Source organism: Trifolium pratense, linkage group LG4 (genome assembly GCF_020283565.1).
Source record: "Trifolium pratense cultivar HEN17-A07 linkage group LG4, ARS_RC_1.1, whole genome shotgun sequence".
Lineage (NCBI taxonomy): Eukaryota > Viridiplantae > Streptophyta > Magnoliopsida > Fabales > Fabaceae > Trifolium > Trifolium pratense.
Window position 1 is genome coordinate 57435829 of NC_060062.1, and position 21770 is coordinate 57457598.

Genomic DNA, 21770 nt, shown 5'->3' on the forward strand with positions numbered 1-21770 from the left:
AAAAAGCTAGCTCCTACTAGTATTACCAATAACACAATCAGCCTGCACAAAGATAATTCACCATACAAATGCTTGAAATTTAATAAGACTTTGTTAGCATACTAAAACAGAAGAAAAGGAATAGAAGGATAAAAAAAACTCCCAGACCCGCTAGAAACAAGAGATCACAGTATAAACTTCAAAGAGATAAAACAAAATCACAAACCCTTACAAATTTACAAAAGTGAGAACAAAAAACAGACCTGATTTTAGCGTAGTCACTAACAAGAAAAGTAAATGCTTGAGCTTGAGAAGCTTCCGGTCCAGTGGGACTATAAAACTCAATAGGATAAGCAGTATTATTAAACCAGACAAAACAACAAGTTATAAAACCAAAAACGGTTGAATCATATCATTTTTTTTTAATCTTTCAGTCAAAAAGTTGAATAAAAAAAATATTCTGTGTTAAAAAAAAAAGAAACCGACAATTGCCACTTTTTTCATACTAAAGATCTCTTTCGTTCTAAATGATTATTCTGAAAGAATGAATTGAGTTCGACGACTAGATGTTATATTTGCGTTGCGAGCAAAACGGTTGTTGCCGGAGAGTGGAGTGGTTGGCGGCGAGTAGGGTGGTTGTTTTCGTCGAAGCACGTGGAAAAAGAAAGGGTGATAATATTTTAGGGTTTTATACACAAGTTAACCGAGGACTAAATTGACGGATGAAAAATAGATTAGGGACCTTTTAGTTGTTTTTAATAGTTTAGGGACTAAGTTTGTGAGAGAGTGATAGTTTAGGGACTAAATTGACGGATGAAAAATAGATTAGGGACCTTTTAGTTGTTTTTAATAGTTTAGGGACTAAGTTGGTGAGAGATTGATAGTCTAAATTGACGGATGGAAAATAGATTAGGGACCTTTTAGTTATTTTTAATAGTTTAGGGACTAAGTTGGTGAGAGAGTGATAGTTTAGGGACTAAATTGACTGATTACTCATATATATATATATATATAGGGAGTACTTCAAGTGAGAACAATGTCTTATAATGAGAGATGAGAGGAGAACTTAATAACCCTTAGATTAGATTTACGGTTGAGATTGTTAATTAATTAAAAATACTCCTGTACACTGTTTTCTTCTTTCACGTACCCACGTTTCTGTTTTGTGAATCACTTCTCTCTTCTTCTTCTTCTTTTCTTTTTTCTTTTCTTTTTTTTAAAACTGTGAACAACTTTTAAAACTGTGCACTCATAAAGGTCATCTTTTAGTGTTTTTTGTCTTCCTAATTAAGCAATTTTCTCTTAGTGGCCAATCGGAAACTATATCGGCGATTGCATCGCTGTAATCGGAGAGAAGTGCAATGTAATTCATGACGTAGCGTGTTAGAGGATGAACTCCTCCGCCTGGTACCGGAACCTTCGAAGATTCTTTCTGAATCGCCGATTCGAAATCGGTTAGCATATTTATAACGGTCTCACCGAGTCTCACTTGTGATGCAATCACCTGAGAACGGATCGTGTAATTTGATTCCGATGAAAAGATCGATTCAATTTGATGCCAATTTTCGGAAATCGCTTCGTATAAATCCAACGTTCTGAACATTTTCTCCGGCGTTTTCTTGCATTTTGCGACATTTTGCATGAACAAATTGAATTGTGATTAGATGGATTATAAACCACTTCTCGTAGTTTACTATTTTTCTCACTATTATCAATTATATGCAATGTTTCCATTCCATCTTCCTCTTTCTTGTTTTCAACTGCACAATCTACACATGCTATCCACAATTCTTGTTGAAATATATAAAAGTTCTCATGAGTGTACACATCTCTTCCATGTCTCTCTAAACCACGATCCAACAATAGTTTTGGTAGAGAATGAAGCGAATTATTATCGGCAAGTAACTCTTTCTGCCTTTGTGCTTCTATTGCAGAATCATACCTCATCCAAAATTCAACCAAGCTAACATGAGGATTCAAGAAGTTACCATAAAAAGAATTCTCACTTTCAGATCTTGATGTTGTTCTCAATATCCCAGCCAAAAAAACTTCTTTAAAGTAAGCTGGGATCCACATGCTTCGAATATCAAACATATGTGATAGCCACTTATTTTTATCACACTCAAACCTGCACATTATAGACTTCCATGTTGTTTCAAAATCTAAAGGAGTCTCGGATCCCCAAACACATGACTTGAAGCTTTTATTGAAATCCTCATTATCATTCAAGGAAACACCTACTTTTTCAGAAACCTTTTTCATAATGTGCCACATACAAAATCTATGAACAGAAGATTTAAAAATATCTTCTATAGCAACTTTCATGGATGGATCTTGATCAGTTATTATAAGAGTTGGCTTATGTCCTCCCATTGCTTCCAAAAACTTTTCAAACAACCATTTGAATGAATCAATTTTCTCATTTTCTAAAAAACCTGCTCCGAAAGTAATAGACTGTCTATGATGGTTTACTCCAGTAAATGGTGCAAAAATTCTAGAATATTTATTTGTTTCGTATGTAGTATCAAAGGAAACCACATCACCAAACACCGAATAATTTTTTTTTACAAATATCATCTGCCCAAAAAGCATGTTTCAGTCGACCTTCTTCATCCACCTCATATGCATAATAGAATGATGGATTAACTTCTTGCTTTCTTCTAAAGTTATCAATAAAAATTTGTGCATCAGCACCCTTAATCAAGGTTTTTAAATCTCTTGAATAATTTTCGAGATCTCTTTGTGTGCACCCAACATTTTGATAACCGCCAAATTGTTCTTTCATTACACGGTGTGTTTTTGCAGGTCCAATATTTTGTCTATTAAATGCAAGCAATAAACTCTTGTGAACAGGATTTACTTTTCTTGCCGATCTAAGAAACTGTCTCTTCGTAGGTGACGCAAGTGCATGTGTATGACTTTCATGAAATTGAATAAGCACATATTTACCTTCTACCCATTTGAAAGCAACTTTTGCTTTGCATCCTACTCTTGTAGGACTCCTTCTTCTAGTCTTGATATTTGGTTCACTTTGCTCCTTGTCTTTTGTCTTATTTGGTAAGTAACCTTCTTTCGAGCAAACATAATGCTTCCAACGCTTCACCCCATTTCTATCTTTAGTTTCCGATGAGGCGCGCACACTAAATCCAACAGCATGTGCATAGTTTTGGTAAAACGTTTGACACTCTTCTAATGTATCAAAGATTTGTCCAACCTTAGGCTTCAGATCATCATCACAATCATTTGGCACACATTCATTTTCCTAAAAATAGAAAAATACAATAATATATATAAACTCATAATTAAAAAGATCTACAATATTATTAACAAAAAATTGTTGGTTTATCGTGATTACCGAATGTACGGGTGATCTGGAACTTTCGGAGTTGTGGTAGGAAGCGAATTCGGGATCAGGACTTTGTAGCTCTTCCATACTGGGATAAAGAGAAATGCAAGTCTTCAAGTATGATATAATAATAATAATAAAATGATAAAATAAAAATGCAAACCTAAAATATGCAGCAAATACCAAAAACTAATGATTTGATACTGTGATATTGATCTAAAGTTCATTAATATTCTGATTATAGTAAATTAATAAATATCCTTCAAAATACTATTATCTTTTATGTTTAAACTCTAATTTCAATTATTTGTGTAGTTGTGATGAACCGTATATCCCATTGTATAAATGATATACAACAACAATAATTAATTGAATAAAAAGCAAAAGTAAAAATAGACAAAAAAAGAGGAAGTGTGGTAGGGATTGATTTATTTATTCTTGAATTTTCAAGGATCTTAACATTCAGGAATTGTTCTTTCTTTTCACAAATGTCTTTCAACGGGCAATTGTAATATGCATAACATAAACAACATCATTCAAAAGAACTAAAAATGACATTCAGGAACACAAAATCATGAGCCAGGAAAAAGCATGGGATTACCTCATACGATTGGAGAAGATGATTACAAAGAGAGAGGCAAAAAAGCAGTATAGAGAGAAGGGTTTGGGTGATGGCGGCACTCAAAGATATTGCGGAAAACTTTTGCGGCAAAACAGAAACGTGGGTACGTGAAAGAAGAAAACAGTGTACAGGAGTATTTTTAATTAATTAACAATCTCAACCGTAAATCTAATCTAAGGGTTATTAAGTTCTCCTCTCATCTCTCATTATAAGACATTGCTCTCACTTGAAGTACTCCCTATATATATATATATAGAAACACTAGCTATTTGACATAAAAAAGAAAAAAATATAAAAATAAATTTTTATAATTTCGTCACATAACTCCTAGTTCACCTGTCAAACAATATCGAAATTGTTAGGCCGGACGTCATGACCCGGGTTCGAATCCAGGATCTCACAATTATGTACTGTAATAGTCATACATATCATCACAGAGACCATTTATAATATAGCCTTTGCATAAATAATCATTATGCAACCAGAGTTGTTGTTCCTTTTTCAGTTGAAGCTTTTGGGCTTTAATTTGTGCTGCAGGATCAATCGAAGCCACCGGCGATTATGCCGTCCGGCATGCCCGGCACATGCCTGGGCTGCCTTTTTTTTTTTTTGTAATAATAAGAAACAAGAAAAAATAAAAATAAAAGAAACAAACGCATTTCGTAAAGGTACCGTACGAAACATATTTAGTCTCTAATGTTTATTTTAGGTTTCAATTTGGTCCCTTATTTTTTAAAAGTTTCAAGTTGATTCCTTATGTTATTGATCTCAACATAAGTTGGTCGTTTTCGTTAAATTTTGAGTTAATTTTTTCTAACTTTTTGTTAAATTTTGAGTTAATTTTTCTAAAACATTCACATAGTACTTTCCTAAGTGGTCTACGTACGCAAATTCATTAGAAAAGTCGACGATTTAAACTAAAATTTGAGGAAAATGACCAACTTGAAACTTTTAAAAAATAAGGGACCAAATTGAAACCTAAAATAAACATAACAGATCAAATATGCAATTAATTCTAATTTTTAACAACCTAAAACCTTCTCAATCTATAATCTTTGTTTGATGACTTGATGGTGTTTTGAATTTTAAAATTTGTTAAGCTGTTTTGATTGTATAAATAAGTAGTTTAATATAATTATATACGTCGATGTGGATTCAGTTTTCATTGTAGTCTCTTATTTAGTTGAGCCTTAATTATATTGGAAACATGGCTATACTCTTGCATGTTATTTCTTGTTTAAAAATTTCTTCCAAAATTAAATATTGAAAAACAGAGTTTAAATATTTCTATATTCGAAATTTGGGTTGATAAAATTCCCTCCAAAAATTTGCCCAGGCTCCCTAACAATCCTGGAGTCGCCACTAATCGAAGCCTTTTCTTTTTGTTTTTCACCATCAGATTTTTCACCGTTTTCACCATTGATGGCGAGAGTTTGATTTGTTCCGGAACTTGAACCAGCAGAAGCAACAAGAGGCATCTCATCACTTAAAACGTAGACAACTTTTTTTAAGGTTAAGAAGAAAAACATTTTTTGTTGCCAACGTTTGAAGTGGAGTCCTTCAAACTTAAACGGTCTTTCAGTTGCACCAAGAACCGAATTGCCAATAACATCTGCAGTATCCATAGCAGTTTTGGAAAACGTCTTAAAATTGTTGTTTTTGATATTGAAAAAATAATTTTCTAAAAATTTAGAACTGAAGATTTTATTGGCTGAGTCGCGTACTAGGTCGCTCTCTTTAAGACGTTTCGTGGTACTGCTCAAATTGTGCAAAGCAGACAATCCAACCGCGTCGTCCCCAGGATAAAACATCCCTGTTCAACACAGAACCGATCAAGTATTGCACTGTAATGATCGGAGAAGGAACACCTTCTTGAATGGTTCTACAAAACCACTCGAAAATTGATACAACAATATCAATCTCAATGATACAACAATATCAGTGCTGGTACAACAATGGCAGTTCACAAAACCAATGAAACACAAAGAATTGTCTTTGACAAAGAAATAGCACGAGAGCAATATTTTGTGGAATGTTTTTAAGTATATGAATTGTATATTGAGTTGTTTTGTTGTCGTATAAAAAATATATATTGAAAAATGAAGAACATATTATTCTTCATATAACCAAAAGAAAAACTGATGAGACAAGGAGGCATCAAAATTTAAGTGGCTTAATTGGATTCATTATAGATCCAAAAGAACGAATTTCAAGTGGAATAATGGGATTAATGGATCCGTTTTAGAATCATACTACACTGATTGGAATAGGACTGTCCTACAAGACCAATGTGTTCATCCCATTTCCGATCACAATGTTTCAACTTCCACACTTAAATGAACACTACTATGTTCATTTTCCAACAATCCCCCACTTGAATTTAAAAAAAAAAAAAGTGTTTCAAAGGTTTCTAAAAGATTGTGCATAAGCAAAGGTGTCTATGACTTGAACCTTTGCATAGCGAGTAAGAGCCCGATTTAGCAAGAGTGACACTTGTCTTGAACTCTATCTCAGATTTTTCTCAAACCCGCACACAACCTTTTCACAAGGTGTTTCTTAATAGCCCGTGCTTTATTGGCCCTGCACGTTAATCCCGGTTTCAAGAAAGCTCTAGGAATTCGCCTCTAAATTCCATAGGAACCGGCCTCAGTTCCACATTCATATAGGTGTGTCTATCAAGAGTACTCCTGAAGCTCGGTACTCCACTCATACAGAGTATAGATCTCATTAAGAGTTTCAACTCATCCTTTCGCTTTCAGGAATCATGCTTTTCTTATTTTTATTTGCATGATCCTCATTAACTTCTCACGACTCTTATTATTACCCATTGAACCTAATTCTTGGGATCTCCAGTCTTTTAGGTTGAGTTTCCATCATGAGAAATTCATATAGGCATTAGTCTCATCTTTTTAGATGTATTATGGACTTTCTCTCTAGCTAGTCCTTTCGTCAAATGATCCGCTAAATTTTCGTCAATGCGTACATGATCCACTCTCACAACACCTTTAGTGATCATCTCTCTCACTGTGTTGTGCTTACGTCTTATTTGACGTTTCTTGCCATTATATAATCGATTCTCAATTTTAGCAATAGCCGCGGTACTATCGTAGTGGATCAACACAGCTGGCATAGGTTTTTCCCACAAGGGAATCTCAGATAGCAAGCATCTCAACCAACTTGCTTCTTCACTAGCAGTGGTAAGCGCTATCATTTCAGAATCCATAGTGGACTGAGCCAATATAGTCTGTTTCTTTGATTTCCATGACACAGCTCCTCCAGCTATATTGAATATATAGCCACTAGTCGCTTTGGAATCATCCGACAAGGTGTTCCAATCAGCATCATTGTACCCTTCAAGTACAGGAGGAAATCTCTGATAATGCAATCCAAGATTCATGGTCCTTTTAAGGTACCTCATGACTCTCTCAATGGCTTGCCAATGCTCATTACTGGGCCTACTAGTAAACCTGCACAACAGTCCGACGACATATGCTATGCCGGGTTTGGTACAATCAGTGGCATAACTAAGACTGTCAATGATGCTCGCATATTCAGTTTGTCTTACGCTTTCATCAGTGTTCTTAAACAATTTTACACTGGGATCATACGGCGTACAAGCAGGTTTACAGTCAAAGTAATTATATTTCTTTAGAATCTTTTCCACATAGCGTGATTGATCTAAAGTTATTCCCTCCTTTGACCTAGTGATCTTGATCCCAAGAATCACACTTGCCTCTCCGAGGTCTTTCATATCAAAGTTGTTACACAACAATGATTTCACTGCGTTTACTGTAACGACCCAATTTTCATATTATTATTTTTATGTGTTAAAATATCTTATTTAACGTGGCATTTTAATTAAGTTAATAACTAGAGTTATTTATCGAGTACTTTAGTTATTAGGCGAGTAGAGTGAGTTAGCGTATTATTGGGCCAAGCCAATTGGGCTTGAGGCCCAATGGGCCTTGTCTCATGAGTGGGGGGCGCCCATTAAGGGCTTGACATAGAGAGAGAAATTCATTTTTCTCTTGTTGAGAAGTGAAGAGAGAAGGGAGAGCTCAAGAGCTAGGGCAAAGGGAAAGTGAAGAGATCAAGATCAAATCTTCGAGTTTTCTTCGAATCTAGGTAAGAGAGTAGATTTCATATTTGTGGGTGACTCGAGGAAGGGGAGAATGTCGATTTCTCCTCACCCGAACTTCCTCCACCCCATTTTCGTTTTAGATTGGAATGGATTTTCTTGATGAAAATCGTTCCTAAGGTTCTTGATATGTTTAACATGCTTGTAACATGATTAATGAACGGAAATAATGGTTAAAAACGAGTTTTCTAATGGATTAAACTCAAGAATTTTGTGTTCTTGAGAGTTTTGATGAAATAGTGTTAATCCTTACTTTTTCAATGTTTCTGAGGTAGATCTGAGAAATGGACCGTCCTTTTGTGTTTATCTATGTTTGTTATATGTGAATACAAACTTATTTGGAATCTAGAACATCAAACTTGGATTTTTTTTAGTAGATTTCTATCCTCTGTGTTAGTAGGAGTCATCTGCATGATAGTAGGGGTTCTATGTGCTAGTAGGGGTTCTTGCATGATAGTAGGGGTTCTATGTGCTAGTAGAGGTCCTTGCATAATAGTAGGGGTTCTATGTGCTAGTAGGGGTCCTTGCGTGATAGTAGGGGTTCTATGTGCTAGTAGGGGTCCTTGCGTGATAGTAGGGGTATTACCTGAACTACATGTGTAGTAGGGGTCCTCTGGTATAGTAGGGGTACTCTGTGTTAGTAGGGGTATTACCTGAACTGTTGTTTGGTGGTTTTAAATGCTACTGATTGTTTATAACTATGATTAATTGTATTGTGATGATGTTTGTTAAAATGTCAAAGAAGTATATTAAGGTGTTAATTAACTTTAATAAAGAAGTATATCGAATTGTGTTATTCGATAAAGAAGGATATTAAGGTATTGATTATCTTAATAAAGACGAACGTTAGATAGTGTTCCACGTTATTGTTGATGGGCTATATGCCAAAATTGTTGATGTATATATTCATGAGTTTAGAGTGCATGCATCATGAATATTTAGGGATATTGGCTTGTCCAATAAAGAAGGATATCGAACTATATTTGTTTGATAAAGAAGGATATCAGAGGTGAAATACCCTGATAAAGACGATGGTACCACATGCATTAGAGGTGTCTAGAGGACATAACATGAATGTGAAGCATTAGATTGCATTAGGAATTATGTGTGCATTTTATAATAAATGATGTTTGACACATACTTGGTAAATGTTGATTGTTAATCCGTATGTGAGGAGCAGAGTCCGTCATGACTATAAAATGAACAACGCAGAGTCCGTCATGACTATAAAATGAACAACGCAGAGTCCGTCATGACTATAAAATGAACAACGCAGAGTCCGTCATGACTATAAAATGAACAACGCAGGGTCCGTCATGACCATAATCTGAACAATGTATTTGTGGTGTTAGATTACATTAGGAACTTTATGTATATCCCTATTTGTAATTGAGTTATGTGATATTTGTTAATGTTTTGGTATTGTCTGAGACGACGTGAAACTATATGTTTGGTGTATTTTGTGAATGATTGATTATGTGATAGATGAAGTATATGCATGATATATGAATATGCATGAATGATGGTGATGTATATGTATAATGTATGATTATGCATGTTTTTATGAAGGAGTGTTTAAGTACCATTTACTTACACTTATATTTTGAGTATGTTGTCTAACTCTCTTTTATGTGTTATGTGCTGGACCGTTGGGGGTCCAGATTTTACAGGATTTTGTGGTATTCGATGTCGAGTCGTCGGTGAAGCTCTGCTCTGATTGTGACACGGGAAAGGGTTTTATATTGTATATAAAGTCTATTGTCTAGGTTGTTTTGTATAATCAATAAATACATTATTTGATTCAAAGATTTGTATAAACACTACTTTTACTAATTAATTACATTAATATTATTTTGATAGAGGAGTGTAATACTCGAACCGATATTCAATAAATTAAATGTGATTTTCCGTTGCGTGTTTTGAAAAAGATTTTACTAAAGGTAGAAATAAATAAATAATGGGTTTGGGTGTTACAATTGGTATCAGAGCCCCGTTGTCTTCGGACTGTGTGGGTTATGTGTCGATCAGAGCAGGTCTGTGCAGTCAGACCAAGTGAGTATTGTGTGTCAGTCGTGTTTGTCTAACGATTTTGTTGTGTTTGTTTTGTGAAATCACTTATGTTGTTCATTTAAGAACTATGAGTGGTGTGAATTGGATTAATCGATCCATTCTTTTGTTGAGTAGTGGTGTCAGTGCTATACTCCTATGTTTATAATAGTTGTATATGCGTAGAGTTTAACCTTTTTGTAGTTTAAACTTGATGGATTGATGCTTATTTCTAATTGTTGATGATCCGGCATGATGTAAAACTGCATGTGATGATCCGGCATGATGTAAAACTGCATGTGACGATCCGGCATGATATAAAACTGCATGTGGTAATGATTTGAAATAATTTTAAAAACTAATATTATTTCTTGAAGATTTTGGTGAAAATAAAGAGTTATTTTCTTTTGAATAAGTGAAAATTAAAATTTCAAAATGGTGAGAAGATTAGGATATTAATGTGTCCTTGTATGTGTTTGTTATATGTTTGTTTATAACATGTGTTAGATGATTACTAGGGATTTGAATTGCTATGCGTTTTATGAGTAAAAACATGAAGATCTCATAATTCTATGTCGTGATTGTTGATGCATGAATGTAATTGTGCTTTCAAGTCTATAATGATGTTATATGCTTGATGTTTTGGATTTTGTGGATTAGTGAGTCGAGAAAACGAGAGTTTAGTGAGCGTAAGTTCAAAACCGTAGCAGAGCACCCATATTTTTGGATGTGCTTGCTAGGCGAAGATTGAATCTCGCTGAGTCTCGCTAAGTCTTGCTAAATCCTGTGAATGTTTTTGACTTGTCTCGCCGGGAGCTCGCTAGCTTTTGCTAAGCGAGGGAGCCAGGCAAGAAATTTATTTTTGTTGATGTCTTGTCCTAAGTTGATTAGATGTGAGATTCCTGTTTTCTTGTGTTTGTTAGGACCAGAATAAATGTGAATATGAATTATTGCGTTGCAATGTTCATTTTTCTTGTGTTGTTTGATTTCCTAACTTTGAGAAGTGAGGGAAGTATAGGTTACTTGGATGCTTGCATGATTTTGTGTAAGTGTTTAGGTATCGTGGGTTAGGTTTTGTCCCTTGTATGCGACATGCGTACGAACGATGTCGATACTAGTTTCTTCTTAGGAAGAATATGTTTAGAGACGATAGAACCGTTAGGTGTGAGCACCAGAAGTTCTAGTGGAAGAGTACGAGTGAGCTTGAGATAAGTGGGGGAGAAGGTTATATCCCTCCGAGATGTTTCGAACGTGAGAAGATGAGATGAGTAGAGATGCTCTTGAAGCGGAATATTCAGGAATTGGCGACGTTGTTCGAAGTGGAATGAATGGGCGCAACAAGTTGTGAGAAACTACTAGAAGGGAAGTTGTCAGACCAAGTGTTTCGCCGTGGGGCGTTAGTGAGATTGGTTAAGTGAGATGAAGGGTATTCGGAATGATTGGAGATCGTGTGTTGCACTAGAAGTATGGAGGCGTGTTTTGTGGACCAAGTTGAAGTACCTATTCGATTAGTGTGAGTCGAATATGAAGAAGAGGGAGTGATTAAGATTCTTGAGGAGGTGATGATTTTGAAGTAAGTTGTCATCCAAGTGGATCGGATGTTGTACCGGATTCTTGAGTAAGAAGCTTTATGTGAGTCGTGCATATGGAAGTAGGTTTTAAAGTGAATGAGAATGGAATTGAGAAATATCATAATAGGATTGGTATGTTTGTTGAATCGTTGGAAGTAAGGATTGTATGAGTAGTCGAGTTTATTCGAAGATGGAAGTAGGATAACGATTCGAAAGATTTTGTGAGAGGCTTGTCGAAGAAAGAGTGATTGGATTTGGATAAGGACCGGACAATTTGTGTCACATGTTGAACGAGAACGTAGAGATCCTAGAGGTTGAGATGAAGCTAAAAGAGAGGTATCATTTTTGAATAATGAAGAATAAGAAAGTTAGCCGTTGAAGAACGTGCAAAGAATGAGTAGTAGGAGGTTATGTTGGAAGTGACTTGTGTTAGGTGAGAGTTTGCAAAAAGGATTTCCGCACATGTGAGTAGATGTTGTGTTTGAGCACATATAGTAAGGAGTTGAAGGCGATGCCTAAGGTAAGTGTCGGAGAGCATTTTGTAGTGCCCACGAGATAAGAGTAAGTAAGTATTTACTAGGAAATTTGAATCCATGGAATGAAAGAGTCGGTAGAGACAAGTGTTGTTAGATGCATCGTGGATGTTGATGTAGTATGGTCACAATCGGTGACAATGAAGTAAAGGATTTTAAATTGTTTCATCAGGAATGATGGAACGGTAGTGATTTGATGTATAACTTAGAATGTATTTTTTGGACGAGAATTTTTGGAAATTTTCTAGAGATGTCATATTGGGATTAGACAAGGAGTCATGAGTAAGAATACTAAGACAAGGGTTGATTAGAATTTAATGGATGGGATTAGATCGTATGACGAGTATTTGGAGCTTTGTAGATTAAATTCAAGAGTTTGATTTTGGGTATCGAATGTACTAAGGAGGAGTTTAAAGATAGCTATCCATAGAGAGATGATGATTGGTAGAGGTCGGAGGTGAATAAGAATTCGATGAGTGAATAAACGGAGAAGAGTATGCTTGTTGCAATGCAAGATGATGAGGAACACCGATAGATGGATTATGGGCGAATTGAAGATGTCGTTTGGAATCAACGAGATAGAGGTTATGATTGTTTGGAGAACCAATTTTAGGCGGTAGCCTAATTTTTTTAAGTAGCGAATTGCTAAGGGATTAAGGAGAAGTGGTATTGGAAAATGTTTGCGTTAAGGAATGCAAATATTGGTTGAGAGATTACTTGGGAACAGAGTAGTCGTATTGGATTCGACTCAATGTGAGAAAAGGAATTTGACGGTTAGAAACGATAATTTCTAGGATGTATCGAGGGAGATTTGGGAATGTTGGTCATCAAGTGATTGTTGGAATTGATTTATCAAGTGATAAGTTGGAATAAGATTCGAATATGAATAAGTGGTGCAGCACAGTTAAGTGATTCATGAGGGAATCAAAGATTTATGAGAATTATGGAGTTGTGGAAGTATTCCACGGAAGTATCTTTCGGAGAGTTCGATTGTTTGTACCTGTTTTGGGGTAGAGTTGTGAGTACCGTAGAATGTGAGTCTGTGGATGTTTCGTGCGAAGTTGACGTTTTAGCGGTTTGATAAGAATGGTTTATGCCGATATCATGATTGTTGACTATCTATCGACAAATTGAGGAACTGGCCGTCCTTGATCTCTTGTTGATAAATAGCTAAAAATTGTGTTGGATGGGATAAACTAATTTTGTCAAACTTGGTAATGTGTAGTGTTTTGAACGTTTCGTTGGAGGGTCGGATATAGGAGTTATCCGGAGTTGTTTTAGTAGCGTAATTTTCGAGGGCGAAAATCTTTTAAGTGGGGGAGAGTTGTAACGACCCAATTTTCATATTATTATTTTTATGTGTTAAAATATCTTATTTAACGTGGCATTTTAATTAAGTTAATAACTAGAGTTATTTATCGAGTACTTTAGTTATTAGGCGAGTAGAGTGAGTTAGCGTGTTATTGGGCCAAGCCAATTGGGCTTGAGGCCCAATGGGCCTTGTCTCATGAGTGGGGGGCGCCCATTAAGGGCTTGACATAGAGAGAGAAATTCATTTTTCTCTTGTTGTTGAGAAGTGAAGAGAGAAGGGAGAGCTCAAGAGCTAGGGCAAAGGGAAAGTGAAGAGATCAAGATCAAATCTTCGAGTTTTCTTCGAATCCAGGTAAGAGAGTAGATTTCATATTTGTGGGTGACTCGAGGAAGGGGAGAATGTCGATTTATCCTCACCCGAACTTCCTCCACCCCATTTTCGTTTTAGATTGGAATGGATTTTCTTGATGAAAATCGTTCCTAAGGTTCTTGATATGTTTAACATGCTTGTAACATGATTAATGAACGGAAATAATGGTTAAAAACGAGTTTTCTAATGGATTAAACTCAAGAATTTTGTGTTCTTGAGAGTTTTGATGAAATAGTGTTAATCCTTACTTTTTCAATGTTTCTGAGGTAGATCTGAGAAATGGACCGTCCTTTTGTGTTTATCTATGTTTGTTATATGTGAATACAAACTTATTTGGAATCTAGAACATCAAACTTGGATTTTTTTTAGTAGATTTCTATCCTCTGTGTTAGCAGGAGTCATCTGCATGATAGTAGGGGTTCTATGTGCTAGTAGGGGTTCTTGCATGATAGTAGGGGTTCTATGTGCTAGTAGAGGTCCTTGCATAATAGTAGGGGTTCTATGTGCTAGTAGGGGTCCTTGCGTGATAGTAGGGGTTCTATGTGCTAGTAGGGGTCCTTGCGTGATAGTAGGGGTATTACCTGAACCACATGTGTAGTAGGGGTCCTCTGGTATAGTAGGGGTACTCTGTGTTAGTAGGGGTATTACCTGAACTGTTGTTTGGTGGTTTTAAATGCTACTGATTGTTTATAACTATGATTAATTGTATTGTGATGATGTTTGTTAAAATGTCAAAGAAGTATATTAAGGTGTTAATTAACTTTAATAAAGAAGTATATCGAATTGTGTTATTCGATAAAGAAGGATATTAAGGTATTGATTATCTTAATAAAGACGAACGTTGGATAGTGTTCCACGTTATTGTTGATGGGCTATATGCCAAAATTGTTGATGTATATATTCATGAGTTTTGAGTGCATGCATCATGAATATTTAGGGATATTGGCTTGTCCAATAAAGAAGGATATCGAACTATATTTGTTTGATAAAGAAGGATATCAGAGGTGAAATACCCTGATAAAGACGATGATACCACATGCATTAGAGGTGTCTAGAGGACATAACATGAATGTGAAGCATTAGATTGCATTAGGAATTATGTGTGCATTTTATAATAAATGATGTTTGACACATACTTGGTAAATGTTGATTGTTAATCCGTATGTGAGGAGCAGAGTCCGTCATGACTATAAAATGAACAACGCAGAGTCCGTCATGACTATAAAATGAACAACGCAGAGTCCGTCATGACTATAAAATGAACAACGCAGAGTCCGTCATGACTATAAAATGAACAACGCAGGGTCCGTCATGACCATTATCTGAACAATGTATTTGTGGTGTTAGATTACATTAGGAACTTTATGTATATCCCTATTTGTAATTGAGTTATGTGATATTTGTTAATGTTTTGGTATTGTCCGAGACGACGTGAAACTATATGTTTGGTGTATTTTGTGAATGATTGATTATGTGATAGATGAAGTATATGCATGATATATGAATATGCATGAATGATGGTGATGTATATGTATAATGTATGATTATGCATGTTTTTATGAATGAGTGTTTAAGTACCATTTACTTACACTTATATTTTGAGTATGTTGTCTAACTCTCTTTTATGTGTTATGTGCTGGACCGTTGGGGGTCCAGATTTTACAGGATTTTGTGGTATTCGATGTCGAGTCGTCGGTGAAGCTCTGCTCTGATTGTGACAAGGGAAAGGGTTTTATATTGTATATAAAGTCTATTGTCTAGGTTGTTTTGTATAATCAATAAATACATTATTTGATTCAAAGATTTGTATAAACACTACTTTTACTAATTAATTACATTAGTATTATTTTGATAGAGGAGTGTAATACTCGAACCGATATTCAATAAATTAAATGTGATTTTCCGTTGCGTGTTTTGAAAAAGATTTTACTAAAGGTAGAAATAAATAAATAAATAATGGGTTTGGGTGTTACATTTACAGCAGTCATGTTTGATCCAAAGATGAGTAAATCGTCTACATAGAGACATACAATAGTGCAAATGCCATTTTCATATTTATAATAAATGCATTTGTCACTTTCATTCACTTTGAATCCGTTTGAGATCATCATGAAGCGGCTGGAAAAATGCGCGGGCGTAAAACGCTCGCTTAAACAGTAAAGTCGCCACCGAACTTTATTTATTCCAGACGGAAAAGGAAAATATCGATAAAACCTTGAAAAAAATGGGAAGATAGTCGTCGCAACCATTTCCGGGTTCGGGAGTCGATTATGCGAGGGGAATGTATTAGCACCCCTCACATTCGTTGTACTCAACGGGAACCTTCGCGTTAATTTTAGAGTTAAAAGAGTGTTTTAAACTATTTGCTTGCTTTTATTAATTATCGAAATTATTTACAAGTGGGGAAAAATGTTAGTTTTTTATTAGTGGGCTCGACAAGATGTTGAATCCTGCTCCTACGTATTCCCTGGTGCGATGGGAAACTCAAAGCCCCGTAGTTCTGGTAGAAAATAATTGTTGGTTGGTTGATTTTAATTATTGAAAAAAAGTTTTAACCGCGCTTGGGTAAAAAGTCTGTTTTAACTAAAAAAAGCCTCGTGCTTGAAAGATGGTACCCGCTTGAGAGAAAAAAAATTTGAGCGTGCATGACCGCGAAAGGAGTGAAATTTGATGAGTTGAGATTGATTTTAAGTTATGGAAGACAAACAACCGGTACGCAAGGCGCATGGCCAGCGTTCGGTCATTTGAGGTATGAGCGGATGTACATCCGCCGGTCCCCTTTTCAATCCAAATTATTTAAGTTTATTCACATATTCGACATTACAAATGATTTATATTTTTTGTTTTTTTACTATATTTGAACTTAAATTAAACAAATTAAGCAAATTAGATGAACAAATGAAAAGGGTAAAAATAAAAATAAAAATAAAATTTCACAGAATGTATAGAAATGGGAGTGCGTATAGCAACAGACGTAGCAGGCCCAACCCGGTAAGGGCCCAGAGGCGCTGGACAAACAAAAAAACGGGAATACATCTCTGCCGTCTGATCAATCAGACGGTCTTGATGAGACTTCGCTGAGGGACGTTTCTGGCCGCTTGATAACGATTCTCCTCTATTTTCACAGATTTTTCTCTTTCTTCTTCCCTTTCTCTCTCACGGTCTCTCTCACTTCTCTCCTAGGGTTCTTGAGTTTTCAAGAACAGGGATGAACATTCATCCCTTCCGGTGGAACGCCACCGTGTTTCCAGATTCCGGCGCGGCGGCTGCCGCCGAAAAACCCCTTTTTTTTTTCTTTTTATATTTTTGTTTTTTATATATTTTTTTTAAAAAATATTCCTCCCGCCTCGAATCGAGCCCAAAAATCAAAACAGGCAGATTCGGTGTACACGTTCAAGATTTATTAGTTTATGCTCTTTTTTCTTTTTACAAATTAGATCCCAAAAAAATTCACAAAGAAATTACCATAAACATAAACATATAGCAACACAAAGAACACATTTAAACCACAAAAATCCTTACTCATGCATTATATATATAGTGAATTTGAGGTCTAAAAGGTGTAACCTGGCCTGCAGTGAATACCAACGGCGTAAGCTTTTCCTTTCCTTTTGCTCCTCTGCTTTTGCTCCTCTGCTTCTGCTCCTCTGCTCTGTTCCCGTTCTTTTCTTCTTTTTTTTTGGGTTTGTGGTGTTTTTTTGTTTTTGTGTAAAATCCTCTTTTTTGCGTGTAATTTTTTTTGTGTGTTTTTTTCTCTTTTCTTCTATGCGTGTCTTCTCTTAGGTAGAATTCCGTGGTATTTATATAGCAATAGGACTAAGTTTTGGCATTGAATCCTGATTGATTTGATATGAATGATGATTGAACAAGTTTGCAAGTGAATGAAAATTTTTCTTTTTTGTTTGATTTGTTCTCATCTACAACTAATGTGATTCAATTGTGTTTATGAGTAAGATTTCAATTTTCCATTCCTGGATCAATAGCATACGCGGACTCACTGTATCCTTATCCTTTGATTTTATTTTTTTTTGCGTTTTTTGTTTTTTTTTGTTTTTATTAATAAAAAATAAAATAAGATAACAAAATAAAATAAAATGAAAAAGGGACACCGGTGGGATTCGAACTCATGCTCTTACACTTGCAAGTCCTCAAACTCTCCTCTCAATACAAAATAATATAACACTAACCATGAAGTCAAAATTTGGGGTATGACAGCTGCCCCTATTTAAATATATTTAATCGCGTGATAGTGATAAAAGATAGTTAAATACAAGAAGACACAAAATTTTGCCTGAGAGGGTAAATGAAGATGAGACTCTAAATTCTCAGCAACCACGAGACTCTAAACTGCCAACTAAGGATGGGACTCCGAAAATACGGATTGAAGATGAGACTCCGAAATTGCCAACTAAGGATGGGCCTCCGAAGAAATACAAAATAAAGATGGGACTCTAAAAATGTTTAATAAGATGAGACTCTGAACAAACCAAATAGTGTGGGCCTCCGAGAAAAAAACTTAATAGTGTGGGCTTCCGAAACAAACCAAATAGTGTGGGCCTCCGAAACAAACCAAATAGTGTGGGCCTCCGAGAAAAAAACTAAATAGTGTGGGCCTCCGAAACAAACCAAATAGTGTGGGCCTCCGAAACAAACCAAATAGTGTGGACCTCCGAGAAAAAAAACTAAATAGTGTGGGCCTCCGAAACAAACCAAATAGTGTGGGCCTCCGAGAAAAAAAACTAAATAGTGTGGGCCTCCGAAACAAACCAAATAGTGTGGGCCTTCGAAACAAACCAAATAGTGTGGGCCTCCGAGAAAAAAAACTAAATAGTGTGGGCCTCCGAAACAAACCAAATAGTGTGGGCCTCCGAGAAAAAAAACTAAATAGTGTGGGCCTCCGAAACAAACCAAATAGTGTGGGCCTCCGAGAAAAAAAACTAAATAGTGTGGGCCTCCAAAAATTTCAAATGTGGATGGGACTCCGAAAAATATCAATTAGGGTAGAATTCTGAAATAGTCAACTAGCGTATGACTCTAAAATTCCAAATAGGGTAGGATTCTACAATTCAACATAGGGTAGGACTCTAAAATTCCAATTAGGGTAGGACTCCAAGATTCCAAATAGGGCGGGACTCTGAAAAAACCAAATAGGGTAGGATTCTGAAAATTCAACGTAGGGTAGGACTCTAAAATTCGACATAGGGTAGGATTCCGCAACTCTCGAATTGGGTAGGACTTTGGTTTGCCATATATGATCGGACTTTTGATTTGCCGTATAGGATCGAACTTGATTTGTTTGCCGCATAAGATCAGACTTTTGGTTTTGGAAAATGCCAGCGAAGAATGGACTTTTGGTTTTCAGACTTTAGGGTGGGACTCTGAAAAAACCAAATAGTGTGGGCCTCCGAAAATATCAAATAGGATGGGACTCCGAAAAAAAACCAAATAGTGTGGGCCTCCGAAAAAACCAAATAGTGTGGGCCTCCGAAAATATCAAATAGGATGGAACTGCGAAATATGGATGGGACTTCGAAAATATCAAATAGGATGGGACTCCGAAAAAACCAAATAGTGTGGGCCTCCGAAACAAACCAAATAGTGTGCGCCTCCGAGAAAAAAAACTAAATAGTGTGGGCCTCCGAAACAAACCAAATAGTGTGGGCCTCCGAGAAAAAAAACTAAATAGTGTGGGCCTCCAAAAATTTCAAATGTGGATGGGACTCCGAAAAATATCAATTAGGGTAGAATTCTGAAATAGTCAACTAGCGTATGACTCTAAAATTCCAAATAGGGTAGGATTCTACAATTCAACATAGGGTAGGACTCTAAAATTCCAATTAGGGTAGGACTCCAAGATTCCAAATAGGGCGGGACTCTGAAAAAACCAAATAGGGTAGGATTCTGAAAATTCAACGTAGGGTAGGACTCTAAAATTCGACATAGGGTAGGATTCCGCAACTCTCGAATTGGGTAGGACTTTGGTTTGCCATATATGATCGGACTTTTGATTTGCCGTATAGGATCGAACTTGATTTGTTTGCCGCATAAGATCAGACTTTTGGTTTTGGAAAATGCCAGCGAAGAATGGACTTTTGATCACCAACGAAGATTGGTTCTGGAAAATGCCAGCGAAGACTGGACTTTGATTACCAATGAAGATTGGTTCTGGAAAATGCCAGCGAAGACTGGACTTTGATTACCAACGAACATTGGTTTTATGAATTGCCAGCAAAGACTGGGCTTTGGATTACCAACGAAGATTAGTTTTAGGATTTGCCAGCGAAGACTGGACTTTGGATTACCAATGAAGATTGGTTTTGGAAAATGCCAGCGAAGACTGGATTTTGATTACCAACGAAGATTGGTTTTAAGAATTGCCAGCAAAGACTAGGCTTTAGACTACCAACGAGGATTGGTAGCCAATGAAGATTGGGCTTTAGTTTGCCAACAAAGATTGAAATTTGATAAGACTTTGAAGATGGCCCCCTAGAATTTTCATACGCGTATGAACCGGGCAAAGGTTGACTGTCGTCGGTGTATGAACCGAACAAGGATATATTGTCGCAGGGGTATGAACCAAACAATGGTAAATTTTCATGCTCACCGGTGTATGAACCAAACAACGGTATGATGTCATTGATGTATGAACTAGATTAGGATTGATTGATTGTTTGTTTACTGGGGAAACTAACGAGTCACCCTAGGACAAGAACCCCTCTTGATCGTAGCAATGAACTTTTGACAAAGAACTAACTGGACTCCCTTGAGTGGTCACCAAATGCTTGTTTATGCCATATGTGCATGATTTTTGGATGCAAGGTATTTTGTTGATGCACTTTTGATGCATAATATGAATGCATGTTGTGTGAAATGCGTGATCGATGCATGAAATGCCGACAAAGACCAGGCTTTAGGGATGCCAATTGTTGTTGGGCTTAGTTGATGTTTATGGATATTTAGCTTTGATTTGTCAATGAAGATTGAACTTTTGATTTGCCAATGAAGATTGAACTTTTGAGTTGCCAATGAAGATTGGGCTTCTGGTTTGCCAATGAAGATTAGGCTTCTAGGTGAAAGTGGTTCCACTTTATTGGAAAATTTGGAAGTCTTGAAATGCAAGTATGATGCTAGATATGTGTGAATGACATGTTAAGATATGCCGTAATGGATGTAGTTTGATGCATTGTTTTATGCTAGAGAAATTTAGGCACGATGGATGCAAGACTCATAAAAAATAATGGATGCAGTATGATGCATGATTTGATTCTAGAGTAATGCAAGTATGAATGATGCAAGATGCATGGTTATGGTTTGAATGTTTTGAAAAGTTTCCCCATGGTGGGGAATGAATGGGTTGAGAAGCTTTTTTTTGTTTTGCTAGCATGATTCTCCGACACTCATGTTGAACTCAATAATTGTTGATGCACGACCGAGTTTAGTTGAGCAGCTTGAAAGTATGGAGAGGAATTGCCCCTGTTGTAGCTCATTTTGCCCTTTTTGTCTTTCTCTTTATAAATTTTTTTTAAAACATCGCTAACTTTTGCCTGGACCGCTCTTTCGAGTTTTCAGTCCACCGGGAGAATATTTCCTTTTCTGGTGCCCCTAATTTTTGCCTGGACCGCCTTTTCAGGTTTTCGATCCACCGGGACGCTCTCTATTGCCTAAGTCGCCCTTTTGGGTTTTCGACTTAGCGAGCATTCTTTTTTACATCTCTTTTTCTTTGGGCCTTGTATTTTGGCTGCATCAAACTGTGAGCGAAGACTCTTCTTCATCCCTGGGGTGATAAATACATGTTGCCTCGGTATTTGAATCCTTGAACGGCATGCCCCAGATTAAATCATTGACCCAGACTGC

At 36.3% G+C, this 21770-nt stretch overlaps 1 pseudogene; it reads right to left on the reverse strand.

The window, feature by feature from the left end:
- Positions 1-1276: 1276 nt before the first annotated feature.
- LOC123881575 lies at positions 1277-17924 on the reverse strand (annotated as a pseudogene).
- Between the last annotated feature and the right edge of the window lie 3846 nt (positions 17925-21770).